Source organism: Stegodyphus dumicola, chromosome 6, assembly GCF_044657685.1.
Source record: "Stegodyphus dumicola isolate Sdum_Otavi_A_Nest chromosome 6, ASM4465768v1".
NCBI lineage: Eukaryota > Metazoa > Arthropoda > Arachnida > Araneae > Eresidae > Stegodyphus > Stegodyphus dumicola.
The window spans coordinates 213,132,044-213,152,109 of NC_140773.1; the positions used below are offsets into that span (position 1 = coordinate 213,132,044).

Sequence of the window (20,066 nt, forward strand, 5' to 3'; positions counted from 1 at the left end):
CTTTTAGTACTTTACGTTAAAGGTAATGGATTTAAATTTATGAATACGAAGAAGAAATTAAAGAATTAAAAAAAAAATCACTCAAATGACTTGAAGAAACCACAGTTATTTTGGAAACAAACATCGTCTGATATAATTAACAAATTATGCAATATCGATGACAAAGCATCACAAAACTTTGACGCCAACGCTTCAAAGAAAAATTTCCAGCTAATAAGATTAGGCTGATTAATGACTTAAGAACCCTATCAGCAGAAACGAATGCCACAAATTCATTTATTCACTTCTAGATTAACAAACACGAAATAAAAAAAAAACTTTTTTTGCACACCTTACACACACACACACACACACAAAAAAAAAAAAAAAAAAAAAAAAAAAGAGAGAGAGAGAGAGAGAGAAACAGACAGACAGACAGTTCTGTATCTACCGTTCTAATGGTCTGTTGTAATTTAATTTGCATTTTTCATGCCCCGAAAGCACAACTTAGGATATTTATATACAGCACTATTCTAACACCGGTATTTTGACAAAAAATCGGACTTTTTCCGAAATGACATATGTATTTATATATATTGTTTCATAAGAATAAATTGAATTTAATTAAATAAATACAAATTTAATTAAATAATTCTTTGCGCCATTGTTGCAAGGAATAAAATTTAAATTTAAACAAATTTAAATTTTAATTTTAACAAACACGTATAAAAGTAAAAAAGCAAAATTAAAGCCAAAATTAAATTTAAATACGTGTTTGTTAAACTTTAAATTTAAATTTGTTTAAATCTATTTATATATATATATATATTTTCATTCTGCAAGTCAAATTATGCCAAGAAGTGGCAAGTTTTGTAAAATCGCATGAGTAGTTTTTAAAAAATCAGCTCTCAAAATTTTAGCTCCTTAATGTTAATTGAATTTTGTATATATTTATTAATATCTCTTTTTTTTTTTTTTTTATTAAACTTACTAGATTCCTTCTGTCACAGGTCGAAATTTAGGTTCAATTCAAATAAAATATGCCGCTATTTTCTGATTTATTTTTAAAATTTGTATTTTTCAGTGATTTTTATACGTTTTTTTGAAAAATTTTTCGAATTATAACTCATGCAATTTTTACCATCATGTTACAGTAGATGTATTTCTAGGCATACCCGCAAAAAATTAGAGTTTGTTATTCAAAATTTCCAAATGTATACGTGAATTTATGTACTGGCACCTTTTGAAGTTTGGCATATATTTTATAAGTGATAATAATGCCAAATGCGGTTTACGCACTTTTAAAATTATTTGAAAGAATGAGCGATGCACCTTTTCTTTTGCTCGTGCACAATGAAAATAGGAAAAGGAAAATAGGTTGCTATAAATTCAGAATTTCGATCGAAAAAGTGCGCCAAGATAAATTGTTAAATTTCTCGGTAATTTTCTCACCAGATTTTGCAAAATTTAATATTTGTGCATAATTTGAGTCGTAGAATTGAAATATGGGAAAAAATTGGTATGTCATTTCAAAGAAAGTCCGATCTCGTGTCAAAATACCTATGTTAGAACAATGTTATATATAAATCTAATACATATCCTAAATCGTGTTTTGGAGACATGAAAAATGCAAATTAAATTTCGTCAATCGGCCCAGGAGAACAGGAAATATAGAATTTTTTGGGGGGAGGAGATGTACTAGCTGCTCATAACTTGGATAAAATAAATCCATTAGAAAGCTATAGTACATAAATGAATAAAATATTAGCTGAACATTCTAAAATGAAAATATCGATGCACAAAGCGTGCCAGTTCCGCATATTCAACTAATGTTAGCTAAGCATTCTAAAATGAAGATATCGATGTACAATGGTGACAATTCCGGAAATTCAACTTTTTGCCGCATATGTAGCACAAAACATTAATATCCGAAACTTTTCAGAGGGAAGGTACCTAAGAGTATTTTTAATGCAAATATCGATAATGCAAAATGGAAAACGATAGATCAATACAGTACAATTAAAGTTCTTTACAAAAATTCTCAGGCGAGTTTTTCAAAAGGATATTAAGTATTTATGAAGCTTTTCGATTCGATTTTTTTAAAAAAGACATTTTGATTTTACACAAACTTCCTTCAAAAAGTAATTCTTTCTGCCTCGATTATTAACTGATCTAAGCTGGTAACAGAGATAAGAGGAAAAAAGGTCTACAATAAAAACAATAAAAAGACATGCTGAACAAAACGAAAAAGAAACATATAAGAAAAGACTAAATTCTTATTGAATGAAATACGGCTTCAATTTATTACATAGTATACTTGCAATTCCTTAACATAAACGGTATCTTTTGACCCAAACAGACTATATTCTTAATTATCAGTTTACGGGTTGTGTATGCAACGTCTTCTAAATCGGTACTTAAAAAAAAAAAAAAAAAAAAAAAAAAAAGACACTTTGGAAGAAACTCGTGATTTTGGGCGTAGTTATCAAATTCCATTGTTAAAAGGTTGGATTGAATTATTCAATTAAAGCAAAACACACGAGAGCTATCTGCTTGAAGGGGAGGGATGCCTTCGTAGAGGACTTTCTAAGGGAAACCGTCTAGTACACACCGTTACGCATGGGGAAAACCACGAAAACGCCCATGCAGCCAGCCCGTTCGCAGGATTCGAACCTCGGACCGAACTACCAGTGTTCAGCGTCTTTACCGCTCGGCCGCTGGTGGCCCTCCATTGTTAAAAGTTGGTTTGGCTTATTTCATTATCGCTATGCGCACTAGGGCTCTCTGCCTAAGGGGAGAAATGCATTCATGGGGGATTTTCTACGTATCCGCGTTACAAATGAGGAAAACAACGACGCTTGGAATCGAATCAAGGTCCGAATTATCAGTATTCGGGGACTTTTATCGCTCCGCCACTGGTGGGCTTTATTAAAAGGCAGAATGACGTTAAAAGCTAATACGGTACTAAAAGAAAAAAAATAATTAACCAGCTAACTGTTGCACCCTCATTTAAGAGTGCGCAGCGTTTTGTGTCGCCAGAATCGAGGCATGACGAGTATATTCGTCAATCACAGAGTAAGTTGCTCTGGTAAGATATTGGATAAAAAAGATGGGTTTATTTAAGAAAATTGAAAATTTTATTACTAATATTTACTTATTTGGTTAACATAAACATATATTACATACATATTAAACTAAAAACGCAATAAATTTCATTAAATATTATACATATAAAAGTAAGAATTTAAATTCCTGCTGTGAAGTAATATTCAGCAAAACAGGGACACAACGGGACATTTTTTTTTTTTTATGTTCCGGGTATATAATCCGGAACATGATCCCCGCCTAATTGGCTTATATTAGGTCTAAATGGCCGAAATTGTGTCGATTTATTTCTTTCCAATTCAATACGTCGCAAAAGTGTCTTCAATAAATTTGAGCAAAAAGTTGATACGCGATAATGTTCCATTATTTTTTTATATAATATGAATACATTCAGACACATGATGTTTAAGAAATGGAGAAATATCTTTTTGTAGTACTTTTTGAGTCGTATTCTTGCTGTGAGTACGCTATGATAATTCCATCGCTCATATCCACTCCACCCATTTTTTTATTATAATCAATCACTAGCTCCTGTTTCTTTGTTATTATTTTTCTTTTCTCTGTTTCTATTACGTTGTCATTATGTAGTGTATTTACTAAATAAACCTCCCTCTTATCTTTCCCTTTCATTATACGCATGACGAGTATACTCGTCAATACACAAAATCGTGACGCTTCTCCATAATGAGTATACTCGTCAATTAGTTGACTGGTTAAAACTGATTTTTGAGAGCGCAAAATAGTAGGGTTCTATCAAAGAAGAGGAAACAATAGAGGACATCATTGAAATTATTTTTCTCGTGCTCAAGAGATTGAAAACACAGCTACGGAAAACCTAAACGTGTGGATGACGAAACACTCTACAGAATTTGGACATTTATTTATATAAATCATAACGAATAATACGTCATATATACTTTCTATTTCTTTCATATCAATTTTCCGCTTTAAGTACATGAATTCTATTTTATATCATAACATGCAATAAACAATAATAAACACAAATTAGAAACGAACTTAAGTAACTTTTAATTCCCTTTCCTATTTAAAAAATTAAGAATTTGATTACAAATGCGATGCACATTGCACAATACATTTGGCTACTTAAAAAAACATAGTTCGAAATAAGACACATGAGGTATCGAATGTTTTCAGACTAATATGGGAAACCTTCTAGTAGTGATTTCTAATATGATTAAAAGAAAACAATTAAGAATTCAAAATAAATTCTCGTTAGAAAAGCGTACTAATGTCAGAAACAATAAATGAAAGTCGAATACGCTCAACAACACAACAAATAAATCAGTCATCAAATAATCAACCAATAAATCAGTCCTCATCGTATACAATTCTATCTCACCCTTACGACGCAGAAGACATCTATTTAGAACTACTTTTCAGAAATCGTACACTTTTAATAATACGTATTCTGTATAGTTGGCTATTTTCACATAAGTACTTACTCCTTTTTCAATACAGTTTTCAAAACTTAAAATTTTCCCGATATCAGTAGTTTTTTTCCCGAATATAAAAACCTACTAATTCACCAATTTGTGAAATCTGTGATACCATAAATCTCAGATTTCAAAAATAATTATCTTGAAAATAAAAACATAAACAGATCTAATGAATTTAAAAGTAGAAGATTATTTTCTCTTTCCAAATAATAAGCTGTTGCCAGATTTTTTTATTCCAAAACATTTTTTTTAGCCCAAAGTGCGTTCGCCCAGAATGGCTATTAATATCGTTTTAGCATTTTGCGTTGTTTCACTACAAATGTGAGTTCACTTTTCGAATTGTTGCCACCCAATATTAGAGCTCTGTATTATAGTTAAAGAAATTAAATAATGAAGAATCTGCATATATGTAGGTATGTTTCTCGCATTGTGATAAAACAACGGTACTTAAAGCCATCAGATTTTCAATTATGTACGTTTCCACCCGAATATGGGCATCTGGAAGCCCAAATTGTCAATCTGGAATTTGTTTTATAACTTATTTCGTATTTTGTAAAACTTTAACGATTGTGATTTCAGCGAGCAATGGCAAAACTGCACACACACACAAAAAAAAAAGAGCATTTTTATCTTCAGCGCGCGAGACTGTGTATCGGAAATTCTAAAGATATTTTCATTTTAAAATTATTTTGCGATATTGCTGTTGAATTTAATTTTATGGTTTAAGTGCGAAGAACGTTATATTTAATAAGTAAACATAAACATTAAAAAACGCCCCTTTGAGCGTAATATGGAATCTGAAAGCTTTCAGATTTTATTATTATTATTATTATTATTATTATTATTCCATCGAAATAATTATAAAAATGTGTGACTATCCGTCTGTATATATCTTGCAGAAGTTTCTCTTCTTCGTTTCCTTACACAAGGAAACACAATAGACGAGCGTAATAAATTTATTCAACAATGCATACCTGAAACAAATTATTTGTAAATCAAATTAACTAAAATGTTTGTCTAGGAGAAAGACACACTTCAGCAATCAATAACGAAATGCTGTTGACGAAAGAAGATTAATGCTTAGCAGAATATTATCTTTTCTAGTTCTAAACTTCAGCCGAAATGAATTACTAAAATTGAATTAGCTTTTACATATTTACTTTCAGCGCAAAAATAGCATCCTATAATGGAGATCCATTTGATTAATGTTTTGACAAACATTACGTAAACGAAGCGACCTGTTATAATGTAACACGCAAGATATATATTATTAAATGAAACAGTTAATATTTTATTGAATGAAATAGTTTTCCGGCTTATTAGATTTAGGTATTATTAAAACATGAAATATAGTTAACCAAAAAAAAGTATCTTCCAATCACGCCAGAGGTCTAGTATCTTGGAAACTCCTAGACGAAAATCTTTGCAGAGAAACAAAAAGTATGAAAAGCTATGCTTTTCTTTATCCTGTTTATCTTTTATTTTAAAAGGAATCGGCCACTAGAAGACAATAAAAATTTAATGACAAAAAAAAAGGGGGGGAGCAACAACTGGTATTTTGATTCCAACATTTGATGAAAGTGATATTTTTTCTAAACGCTCTGTAACTTTTCCATTTAATATTAATTTTTATGAGACGGGCAAAAGTAGCAGTAGAATGTTAAAATCAGTATTTCATCATTGATAATTTACTCATTTTACTATAACTGCAGCCATGTAGTTTGCATGTATTGGTTAATGAAGACTTGTGTATTGGCAAGCCGAATTTGTAGTCTTGTCTTGCTCTACATTCAAGAAAACTTTTTAACTGCTAATAAATGTTTGATTAGGTAGGCCAGTTGAGATGTAGTATGTGTAAGCCTGATACCCCTCCCCCAAAAAAAAAAAAAAATCTGAAGGCTTTCATATCTTATATTACACCCAAAAAGGTGTTTTTTTTTTTAACGTATTGTGTGTTACCTTTATTTATTAAATAAATATCATGCTCTTCGTACTTAAACCATCAAATTCAATTCAACAGCAATATCACAAAATATTTTAAAATATCTTTAGAATTTTCGATACATAGTTTCACGCGCTGGAGATAATGCTCTTATGTTTTCGTGCAGTGTTGTCATTGCTCGCTTTGAAATCGTCGAGTTTTCTTAATCAAAACTCATAAATGCTTTACAAAATATGAAATGGATAATAAAACAAATTCCAAATTAGAGCTTCCAGATGCCCATATTCAGCGTAGGATCACGTCATTCAAAATTTGATGGCTCTAGGTACCGTTGTTTTATCACAATGCGAGAAACATGCATACATATATGCAGATTCTTCAATTCTTCATTGTTTTATTCACCGTTGTTTTATCACAATGCGAGAAACATGCATACATATATGCAGATTCTTCAATTCTTCATTGTTTTATTTCTTTAAATATAATACAGGGGTCTAATATTTGGTGGCAACAATTGCAAATTTGAAAATTTTTGATTCGCCGTTTATGGTGATTCGACGCAAATGCCAAAATGAAATTAATAGCCCTTCTGGGCTAAAAAAGAATTTTTTCTTTTTTAATTAAAGAAAAATTTTACTTGAGAAATTTACTTAGATTTTGAAAAATTCACAGGATAGACTGACACTGCTTTGTAAGAGATATTAAAAATACCACAATTTTTGAAAATACAATAAATTTACAAGTTATAAAAATATTTATGATCATCTTGTTGTGTACAGTGTAAAGGTTTTCAATTCAATTTATAGTGTATTTTCTCTTTTTGCGACTAGAGATTTAGATCTCAGCTTTCCTTCCTGTTGCATATATTTGCCTTTGGTCTTTTGAGAAATCCGGATTTCAGAAAGTATTTAACATTTACTTTTTCTTCGAAAGGTTCTGAAATAGTGCATGATATTTCCATTTAGAGGATCAGCCTTTTAGATTCATCTTAAACGGGAAAGAAGTTCGGGGCCACTGCTTAGACAAGGCCTGAAAAACTTTCCATTTTTTCAGAATGTCTTCGGCGATTGCAGACGGTAAGACACTTCAGCAAAATAAACTTCCTCCAGGTTTCCTCATGTTCCTACTCAAGAAAATTTTGCAGTCCTTCAGATAGACTACACCACTAATAAATGTGTTTTCTTGTGAGCTCCTCTATCGTTGTCTCTATTAATGAACAGACGCATTTTTTGTAAAGCAAATTTAGTTCCTTATTTAATATGTGTTGCGTTCTTTATGTGAAGCACCCTATTACTATCTACATAAAGCATTATAATTTATGCTTATTGTTTATACTTATTCCTTATGCCTACAAGAATGTAATCCTACAATTTGCAGAAAACATGCGATTTAGGTTGAAAATAAGGAAGGGACATAAAGGTTCAAACATGGTGTAAAAGATTATTTTGAACAAAACACAGTAAAAAAAAAAAAAAAAAAAAAAAATCTGAGACTTAAGATTTTATATTACGAAAATCACACTTTCCATTTTTCTGCAACCAAAATTATTCAAAAACATCTTCCATTGGCGAATTAGATTTTCTAGAGGCGTTTCGCATTCAAAAAAAAAAAAAAAAATTATTCTGTTCTGGTTAACGACCCTAAATCCATTCCATCTTTACCTTCAGCCCTTTAAAGGAAATTATGTTTTAGTTTTCTTGTTTCCTCAATAGATGGTGCCAGCAGCTTAACTCCTGTCCAGCCATTCTTATCTTAGCATTATAACTTACCTCGTTCATTTGCACTTTGGCAGTTGAGGTTGATGGTTCGGTAAAACCATCGAAACTAGTCCTGTGAAATTTTCAAATATAACGCTAATTTTTGTTGTTTGATTTCGAAAATAAACATAATTGCTTTACAAAAAAGCATATACAAAAGAATATTTTACTAAGAAAGTTATGGAGATATAATAGATGTTACCAAAAAAAAACTGAAAGCTTTCCGATTTCATATTGTGTCCAAAGAGGCGCGTTTTTAAAGCTCTGTGTGTTACCTTGATTTATTATAAAATAAATATCATGTTCTTTGCACTTTAACCAGATGAAATTCAATTCAACAGCAATATCACAAAATATTTAAAAACAGCGCATCTGCGGATAGACAGTCTCGCGTACTGGAATTTTTTTTTTTTTTTTTTTCTTACACAATGTTGCCATTGCTCGCTTTGAAATTGTTGAGTTTGCTAATCAAAAATTCGTTAAAGTTTTACAAAATATGAAATCCATAATAAAACAATTTCCAAATTAAAAATTCGGGCGTCCAGGTGCCCATGTTTGGGTGGAAGATTAGCGTTATTCAAAATTTGATGGCTCTAGGTACCATCGTTTCTCACAATGCGAGAAATATACATATATTCATGCAGGTTATTTATTACTTAATTTCTTTAAATATAATAGAGGGCGATAAAATTTAGTGGCAAAAATTTAAAAAGTGATTCGCCGTTTATAGTGAAACGTCACAAAATGCCATTTTGAGACTAATAGTCCTTTTGGACCTACCGCCCCTTTGAGCTAAAAAAAATAGCTATCGAAAACTGAACGAAAGGTAAAAGCCAAATTATAAAGTCGTACACAACAATGCTGTTTATTATTAATGCTGTCAACAATGCTGTTATACAGCAGCTGTCCCCATACGTTTCTGACTATCGATCTCGCCAATAAATCCTTGACCTTTCATTGACTTCTCGATTATCTAATTCATAAAATCCATAAATCATCCATAATGAATGTTTAGCTTTATAAAAGTACGATTAATTAAATCAACTAATCTCTTTATTGTTCATCCGACGCAGCTAATGAATAGGATGTGACTGATGATTTCAACTAAAAGTACTAAATGTATTTGCTTATAGATCGCTTTTTAGGCTTAACCTGACCGCATTCAGTTCTCCTAATGCTTCCTGAAGGGGGGTTGATTATTAACTGCATGAATTTTAACTAAGGTGGGCCTTATCAAACTTCACGAGATTCATGAAGAATACTCAGCGTTTCTATCCCTCCCTCTTAACTGGCAACTCCCTCCTTTTTCTGCACATGACTTCAATTTAATGTCGAAACAATATATTCATTATATATAGTAAGTAACAACTTCATTACATGGTAATGTATAATACTTTTTTATTTACTAAACTAAAATTAAACTCAGTTGCGTAACAGCCCTAGTGCCCGCAGTGCCCCCATATCTGCTTTCTTGACCATGGGCCCCGGGGTGCATGAGCATGTGCCCTGGACGAGTGGTGCTGCTACGCAACGCGCACCGGAACTGTGGTGCTGCTACGCAACGCGCACCGGAACTGTGGTGCTGCTACGCAACGCGCTAGCCACTGCGCCACGGGGTTTCACTTTTTATTTGCCTTTTATATATATGTGTGTGCATATCTGAGCCCGTGCGTGTGTGTAAGGTAAAAAAATATGTAACTATAAATTATATTTTAAATTAGAAATAGCTCCTTAATTCCTCACTTTAATTTCGGTACTTCCACTTTCTACTCTAAAAATGATACTACCTTTTTCTAACGTACATCTTTCAAAATTAATCCATTTATATAATAATGCCTTCAATGCAATCAAATTTCAGCCAATCAGAGTAAAGAAAATTTTTACTATAAATACCACTACAAATAACTGCGCATTACTTTCCCCCCCCCCACTTTGCTTGTTACTAACAAACATGCTTCGCTTTATTCATTGTTAAGATGTAAACTGCTATATACAAAATTGTGGGAGTGCATCATGCGCCCAAGAATGATGTGGACCGCAGGAATATTAATACCGAACCTGTCAGCCTTATTTCTTTTATGAATCTACACATTGGAGTCTTTCCAAGTATTTATTAGGCAGATAAGTATCTCATCGTTTAATGACTATCTTTTAGATTAGCGGTCTTTCACGCCCGAAAACCACATCAATAAATTCACAAAGATCCACGGGCCACATGTCTGTCAAAAAAATAGTTTAGTCAGAAAATTTATATAAAAAAGGGAGGTTTGTTTTGCAAGACTACAATTGATTCTAAGCGAAGAGATAGTGTTACAGATGTGTATATACATACATCGGTTCCAAAAAGTCAAATGGAAATCGAATTTAAATGTTTTGCAACATTTTTAAACTGTGGGAAAAAAGTATACAGATGATTGCACAGAACGATGTTACAAAATGCATTTACGGAAAAAAAAAAAAAAAAACTTACATTACTTGCGGGAGATGGTAGTTACTTTAGTTTTAATGCGAAATTTGGCATTGCTTATTCTTGATTAAAGCGTCAGTATCCGGTTTAATCTTGTTGTTGCAATCCGTAAAAAGCTGTTCACATATGTAGGTACTGCCAAAGATAGAAGACATGAAGGCTACATGTTTACGAATTTCTGGATACTTGTCTTCAGTCACGTATTTCGAATAAAAATAAATTAATATAGAATTTTCGAAACTTGCATTTTACTGCAGAGTCCCGCTGTAAATCTATAAATTCTAATTGACGTTCAGGTGGAACACTTCCAACGTCTACTGAAAATGGCGAGGATAACATTTTGATAAAAATTTCAGTTTCACGAAAATCGGAAAATCTGCTTTTCAATTCCTCTTTAAAATTTGAAATGCATTGTACATAATTATTTGAATTAAATGCTGGAGTTCTTCACACACTCCATCAATTTTGGAAAGTCAGTGGAATTCTTATTTAGCAACTGACTTACAGACAGGATTAATTTTGTCTCAAAAACTTTCATACAGTAATAAGGGTTATGAACAAGTAAATCTTTTCCCAGTAAGCGGTAGTTCAAATCATTGAGATCATTTTCAGAAACTTTTACCTCAAATAAAATCAGGCATGTCAAAAAAATGCTTTAAATATCAAAAATTTAGAGGTGGTTTTTTTTTTTTTTTTTTTTAATTTTTTTATTTATTTTTATTTTTTTATTATTATTATTATTATTATTATTATTATTAAATACAACTGAACATAAAATTGCACTTCCGCGCATACGTTAGCAAAAAAAAAAAAAAAAAAAAATACGCGAAATCGGTGACTGACAATGTGGTACGCAATAGACCACGTGGTGAAATTCCGGTCTGCTATGTTATTTAAAGTGAATGTGATTTCTGAAAGTGATCAGTATTCATTAGTTATGGCTCAAAGGCATCATTTAAGTGAAGGTCAAAAGTGGCGAATAATTGGTAGAATCAAGGGAGGTCAAACACAAATGGGGGGAGGCCCAAGATTTGAATATTCCTCAAAGTGTCATATCAAGAATTTGAAACCGCTTTTTAAGCACTGAATTAGTTGATAGTCAGTCCGTTCAAAGACTACAAAAGCAATAACTGCATCAGAAAACAGTTTTCTGTCGTTGTCGGCTCGAAGCGACAAGAGATTTGGTTTTAGACTTTCAGGCTGCCACATAACTGCTGCATAAAGGCTTAACGAGGTTGGATTTTATGCAAGCTCTTCACCTGGTCAACGCACATCAGACGAGCTCGTAGCAACGCCTGGGAAGTTGCCGTGAGACTATTACCCCTCCTTAAAAATCAACTTCTGACGCTAAATCGCAAAAGGCATATTTACCTTTCTGTTATTCGGCGCCCATACTTACATATGCCTCTCCAACATGGACAAATGCCAGCGAAAAGGATATCCAGTCTCTGCAGATAATACAGAATAAGATTCTCAGGATTATCACTGAAGCCCCAAACTACGTACGAAATAAAAATCTTCACGGTAACCTCAAAGTTGAGCTCATCTCCGAGTTTCTGCACAGACTAAACTCAAAATTTTATGACAAGGCCGTCAGAAATAAGTCAGGCTGCCTTTCGGACATTTTTGCCTATGAAATACTCGACGAGGACAGGAATATCAGGCCCTACGCAGCATTTCTTCGGGAAGGTCGGAAAATGCAGAGCCAAGACATCAGCAGCAGACAAGCGGTCCGCCCAGCCTGCATACTAGGAGTATTTCACTCAAATTAACTGTATTGAAAAGCATACTCAGGACTTTACTACTTTTGAAGATTGCGTAGTAGGATTCACATGACTATTTTGTCGCTCCTGAATTGGACTTCAGCTCATCACACTCTCACCCGACAATGAGTCTGTAGAGACAAGGTATCTCATTTAATTAATCTCAAGTGTTCACATCTTCATGGTGAAACAATTATGAAGAGCCATTATGTGTGAGGCTCCCCAGTGGGATTCTGTGATAAGCTCAGGTAAAAGCAGGAAAAATTTCTGCTGAACACCACATCAAAGCATCTATATGCAAGAAAACCAATGGTTTATGTACCACTTACTCCCGCTTCCAGAGGGGCCCGTTTAAACCAATGTCGTCTTCATGTTCAATGGAGCCCAGACGGCTGGCCCGAGTATTGTTTACTAACGTGTTTATTATTTAATGGTTTAGAGAGAAATCATGACAAACGGCCTCACCGAGCAGCATACATTTGAAGGAGATTCTATAACCGCTCGGACATATGTGGGCGAATTATTGGAACCCCAAGTTAGACTGTTTAGGGATGCTGTTGGCCCAGAATTTTTGCTAATGGATGACAATGTTCGACCTCATCGAGCTTATGTGGTGTTAGAATATTTGCAAACCGAAGATATCACTCGAATGCATTGGCCATCTAAGTCACCCGACTTGAACCTGTTTGAGCATGTATGGGATGCCTCAGGGCGTCGAATTTCAGAGCGCGATATTGTTCCTCAAACCCTTCAGAATCTGAAAAGCGCACTTTTAGAAAAGTGACGTTTCCATCATTTGCCAGTTTCTATGAATTTGGTTTTAAAATTAATATTTTGCGAATAATCACTGCCAAATATTGCAATTTATGTTAACTAATGCTTTTGTTAAAATTTCTATTAATTATTTTTCATTAAGTGTCAGTTAAGTTTTATTTTTGTTACTATCCTTTAATTTTGATGACCAATGCATGTATATATATTCTTTGGCAATCTTCAATTGTCATTTTAGCTTAGCGTATCTCTCTGCGTATCCCTTTAATGATAAAATAATGATCATAGAAACTATTATTATTTTATTGTCAATTATTACTTGTATCTCCGGTACCTAATCGTAATCTATACGCAAGTTCTTCCAAAAACTGAACTTCATATTATCGTCAAAATATGGAATAACTCCATTTGATCTGCTTAATAATTCAGAAATTTTCATTCCAAAACTGTCCCTAGTTAATCTTATTAATTTCACTGTGCGTTGTAATGAAAGCTGTGAACTTCAAAAGATTTATCGTTCCCTAAAGCTGAAAATGGGAAGATACGTTAAGAAATAAGATAAGTTGAAATGAGATAAGCTGAAGATTACATTGTGATAAATAATTTCTTGTAAAGTAAACACTTCCTTTTGTATTACGTAATAACCGACTTACACCAAAAATAATATATGGGTCACCTTTCATTCAGTATTTAAAGTGATTTTATAATAGAATAATGGAAAATGTAAAACAAATTAGGAAAGGGAAACCTATACTATTAAAATCTGTGCGTATGTGTCTGTCTTTGTTTATGGCATTACCTCCTCAGGAAAGGAGGGGGGCTGAATTTCGAGAGAGGTAGCCCCCCCCCCGGATTCCAAATATTCGCGGGCTTTCCCGCGAATATTTGGAACCATTCTCATCTTCGTACGACTTTAATTAGCCGATACGTTAGTTAGAAACTCTGAAAACGCTACTTTTCGCCCCCATTTTTTCGAGTGGCAACAGTCTCGCACGCTGGAGATAAAAAATCTGCCTTTATTTCGAGAAGTGTTGTCACTGCTCCCTTTCAAATCGTAGAGTTTGTTAATAAAAAATTTCTAAGTTTTACAAAATATATGAAATAAAAATAGCATTGCCAAACATTAAATATATTATTCGCGATTCAAAAAAATTCGTGGAAGCCATTTCGACCGTTCCCATTTTCGTACGACTTTAATCGAAAACGCGAACTGATCCATGCCAATATTATGAAAAACAAAACAGGAAGGTAAAATGTTTAAAGCCAGCCATGAATGGTTTGAAAACTTTTAGAAGAATAAGAGATTAATAAGAAAAAGACTGGCAACAAATTTCAAGCATTTCGTAATAGCATTATCTGAAATGATCAAACTTCGGAAACGTAAAAGACAGAAACAAAGTTCTTTGGAGAGAATTTTACTAAAGATCAGACCTGGTGATCCTTAACCAAGTCCAAGTAGGAGCTTATACAGAAAAGATAAACACAATATTAAAAGCATATAGGTAAATAACCTGAAAGCTTTCAGATTTTATATTACGCCCAAAGAGGGTTTTTTTTGGGGGGGGTCAATACAACTGTTATTTGACTCAAAAGCAAACAGCTAGCTATAGACTAGGTTGTCTGAATATGATAAAGCACACAAGGCCTGTCTGCCAAAGAGAAAGGACTCCTTCGAGGAAAACTTTGTAAGGGAAACTGGATCGCATTCATATTACACTGGGAAAATCATAAAAGTTACTCATGCAGCCAGCCTGTTCACCTCCTCAAAATATATAAAAATAATAACTAAAAAATAAATAAATAAAATCTGAAAGCTTTCAAATTTTAAATTACGCCCAAAGGGGCTTTTTTTAACGTTTTGTGTACTATCTTTATTTATTAAACATCATGTTCTTTGCACTTAAACCATAAATTCAACAGCAATATCGAAAAATAATTTTAAAATGAGCATATTTTTAGAATTTCCGATATACGGTCTCGCGCGCTATAGATATATTTTTTCCCCCCAATACAGTATTCCCATTGCTCGCTTTGAAATTGTTGAGTTTTTTAATCAAAAATTCGCTAAATTTTTACAAAATATGAAATAGATATAAAACAAATTTCAAATTCGGGCTTCCAGATGCCTATATTCAGTGGAAACGCACGTTATTCAAAATTTGATGGCTCTAGGTACTGTTCTTTTATCACAATACGAGAAACAAACATACATTTTTGCAGATTCTTCATAATTTCATTTCTTTAAATATAACGCAGGGTGATAATATTTGGTGGCAACAATTTGAATAGTGATTTTTCAATTGATCAACAATTTCACGTTTTCAACGCAAAATACCAAAACGAAATTAACAGCCCTTATGGACTAATAATAATATTGATACATTAGATAATATAGGACGGTAAAGGTGGCCGTAACCTCAAAAATGTTATATAATATATAAATGAATATAATATATATTAATTGAATATTAAAGAATAGTATAAATATTAGTACGGAAAAGTCGTCTTTCGTTGACAACTAAGAACAATTAGAACAAGACGCGTATAAGAAAAGTGCACATTTTTATATATTCGAAAATATATGGCTACCTGATAATTTATATATTTCTAAACTGACTGTTTTCCTAAAAATAAACAAATATTTAGCTACCCCCCACCTTTATTCTGTACTGTTTTAAAGTTTATAACAGTGCCTTACAATCTGCGGGTCTTTGTAGCGATCACGGTTGCCGGCCCTAAAACATGGCATAAGAAGATCGACTCGAAAAGTAATTACTTAATCAAAAAGTAATGCATATTTATTTAAAGCGCTATTTTAACATATAATTAGAGCACACAAATAAAGATTAATGGCCAAAAGCCTAATAATTGGGCTTATTTCATAAAAGCAAATTTTATAATGCAAAATGTTATGGCGAAAATCATTTTCCTAGTCATTAATTATTTTAACTTCGTTTTCAAGATTTTTCTTTTTTCACTTGTTTATTTATTTTAAGTAGCGAACTTTACGTATATAAAAAAGAACTGGCTTCCCAATCAAGCTCCTTGAGATTTTTTTTTTTTTTTTTTAAGGCCTGAAGCGGGCCCTAGTAATTCATTCAACTCTTCCTACGTCTCTAGTACGCTGAAAACGATAAAAGCTTTTTTTTTCATTTAAATTCATAAAATAATTTATGAACTAAATGGAAAGAAATAATTTTTCATATATTTTAATGGGAACAAGATATTTAATAATTCTATTTACAAAATGTATTTACAACTTTATATCAAGAATAATAAAAGCGTGAAAAGCTCTGATAAATTCATAAAGATAATAGCTTGTACTTTTGAGAGTGCAAATGGATTAAAAGATTTTGTTATTTGGGAGCACACGCTTTTATTATTCGTGATATAAAACTGTAGATGAATTTTGTAAACAGAATTATTTAACCTTTTGTCCCATGTATTAAAGAAAATTTAACAAGTTATGCTGGAAACAAATGAAATCCTGTTTCTGCAATCGGAATAAATTTATTCCATGAATTTGCAGTTCTCACTCACATTATTCGAAAGGCCATAAAAATTCAGTTGTACATAAATTTCTAAAATTGTCATAACTATACAAATGCAAAGTAATAAGGGACATTAAAAAAAACACTCTGTTCCACATTTGTTTTTCAGTTCCCTTATTATATATCAAATATTTTCGTATTCAGAAAGATTTAAGAATGCCAAGTAAGATAAGATTAAGGATAATCAGTTTTTACTTAAACTGAACGATTATGAACCTACAGTACTACTCTTGAAAAAGCATAAAATTTAGCAAAAAACAGAAAATAAATATAGATAAAAAAATTAAGGTTATGCATATTTTAATTTTCTCGTGATTTTCAAACTCTGCAAACAAAGACTCTGCTCATTTAACAATAGACCTCAATAACAGCAACCAAAACAAAAATATACCTTTCTCAGGCAAACTGCTTACCTCCGAATTGCTTCTTTTTGGCATGACAGATTCATGAGTTTTTCTTTTTTAGTTACCCTCCACGTATTCTTTCAAAACTTTGTTGAGTTTCTTCAGATCAGTCGCCAACGTCTCACATGCAGATTTTCAATACAATTTTTAAATAGAATTCAGCAAATTAAAAAAGAAAGTGTTCGTAAGTGGAGCTCATGGCGAATCTCCGGTTAAAAACAAAGTTCTCATACACGTTCACCGGCGAACTTTGCTAGCCACTTTCATTTGTGGCAGAAACCTCCATGTGCAGGGTTGCCGTAAATTTTTTTTTTCTAATTTTTATTATTGCCATGAATCTCGCCAAATGGGTGAAAGCGATGAAATTGCCTTCGCAGTCTTTAGGCGAATATATTTTCTTGGCGGAAAATACGTCACTAAAGTGAGGTGGAATTCGACGCTTGTCGAACGAATCATTTTTCTTGTTAATTCTTCATTCTTTCTCTCCACAGAAGCAGTCTTTGTGTTACGTTTGGATAAAATGGAACATTTTATTACACTGATATTAAAAATTCAACGAAATTTTAAAATAAGTTACGATATTCAGTTCCTTATTCTCGAATTTAACTAACTTTTAAGATAAATAACACCGATTATCCTGTATATCTTCCTTTTCTTATCTATTTATTGACATCTTATGTATTGGACGCTTAAAATTTACATAAGAAAAGTGAATGGTGTTGTGGGATTAATGAAAATGAGAGTTTAAAACTTTTAGTAAAAACAATTTATTTTGTGTGTTGATATGGTTTATTTAATATTCTATTTATTAATTAGCAAATGAATATTGAATCTCTCATATAAGTATGTTTCAATAATCAGTGATTGTTATGAATAAGTAATTAAAAATTTTACTTAAGCAATGAAATTATTTTAAAAAGTTAAATATCAAACGAACTGTGATGAATATTAATAAATATTGATCTTAAAAATTAATGTTTCCTCTTTAGAGGAAAGAAAGCTCATTACAAAAGTCTTCAGAATTTGTTGTGAATGCAAAGAAAATAATCTGCGATGAATAAAATATATAAACCATGATATTATTTTTGCATCGAACACAACAAATATCTAAAATATCGTCTATTTTAATTTTTCAATAAATTTTCTTAAGATTTGTGTTGATTTCAATGTTATTTAGAAAGGTGTCTGTGATTTGAAATTCATAAATTTGTTCTTAATTTCCAATTAGGAAAAAAAAGGGGGGGGCAACATATTAGAAAACTTCTTAAATGGCAAAGCAATAAAAGAAATCATATGAAACACAGCGAAATATTTTTTAAATAATCGAGGTAACAGAAGAATGAGTGTTCGCAAATTTGAGGCAGAATTCTAATAATAATATAAACTATTCGTTAATCAAGTGACTGTTTAAATAATAATTATTTATATTCGATATAAAGTTTACAAGCAAGGTGACGAGTTAAAAAATTCTACATCCTTGCAAGAGTAGAAAATTTAGCTTTCTCGCTAAAAATCTGTGTCAAAATAATTAAATTTAAATACTGAAAAGTAAACCAATAATCGGTAAAAGAAGCTAATTTAAAAACTTCGATTTTGTAAAAAAAAAAAATTAACATAGCAAACGCATTAAATAAACGTATGCATCAAAATAACACATCCCTTTACAATTTCAGTTAAATACATTTAAAATTTTTACCATTATTTTCAGAATTCTAAAGCGTCTGATTACTTTTGTAAAGCACTGTTGATCATAAGAATAAAAACTCCTTCGTGATTTTCTGTATATTTGATGCATTAATCACAGTAAAGCTTTTAACGAACTAGTACTATGGAAAAAGCAGCATATTATACTTGCAAAGTCGCAGATTTCGAGATTAACCCAAGCAGTTATTTAGTTTGCCCAAAATCTAATAAATTCTTTATACGAATGCAGAAAGCTAAAATAAGGAAAACAAAAACTTCTGGAAGCTGCATATAAGAGTTATCGAAGACGAAAAAATCGTCACACACAATATGCACACACATACATTCACGCTTATTCACTGAAAATACTCTATCGAATTTGGTCCACCATCGGCCGAGCGGTAAAGTCGTTAGATGCTGGAAGTTCGGTCCCGGATTCGAGTCCATCAAATTTTGAAAAACCTCCATCAAATTTTTTATCCTAAAACATTACTTATGTATATAGGTTGGACAATTGCGAAACGAAGCATGATAAGAGGTTAGTTGACGGTATTTTGCAGAAAATTGTGATCAGTGGCATCAGTTCAAAGTTCCTCTAAAATCTACATTAAATCAAGGTAAGACAGAGTGGTCTGGGAAATTTCTGAAACTTTGATTGATTTTATTGATGTACTGCATTACCAGACAAACCAGGAAAAATCGAATTCTTTACGGAAAAAATTTCAAACATAGCGAACGTTTCCAAAAGTGGAAAATGCCAACCTGATTACAAACTCATCCGAGATACAACTAACTCTCACTTTGTAATGCAGATGGTGATTAACAAAATGTAAGCGTCTGTTGCTTTCCCACTGTAATTATATCCGAAAGATGCAAATGATTTACTTTCAGTTTATGAAACAGCTGCGATTCCCAATTAGTTTTATAAGCCGATGACTTTCTTGCATATTACTTGTTTTTTCTCTCACCTGCTATGCATATGAATTGATTCTTAAGTCTGCAACTATTAATTTTTAGGCTAAAGACTGTAATGTTCTTTTGAATGGTTGCTGTCATAAAACGAAAACGAAGTAATGCAACTGACATGGATTCAATAAGTTCGAGTACCAATCATCTCACTCTTTTTTTTAATTAGCTCTCTTTTTTACTTTCGTGTACAAAGTAAAGGAAGTATTGTAATCATGAAA

At 32.1% G+C, this 20,066-nt stretch overlaps 1 protein-coding gene across 1 annotated transcript in view; it reads right to left on the minus strand.

The window, feature by feature from the left end:
* Positions 1-17,464, minus strand: part of LOC118195436 (beta-1,3-galactosyltransferase 5-like) — a 269,223-nt gene extending 251,759 nt beyond the window's left edge. Inside the window, exon 1 of the mRNA XM_085819487.1 lies at positions 17,206-17,464. The gene's annotated coding sequence lies outside the window, so the exon portion shown is untranslated. The remainder of the gene's footprint in view (positions 1-17,205) is intronic.
* Positions 17,465-20,066: the final 2,602 nt, after the last annotated feature.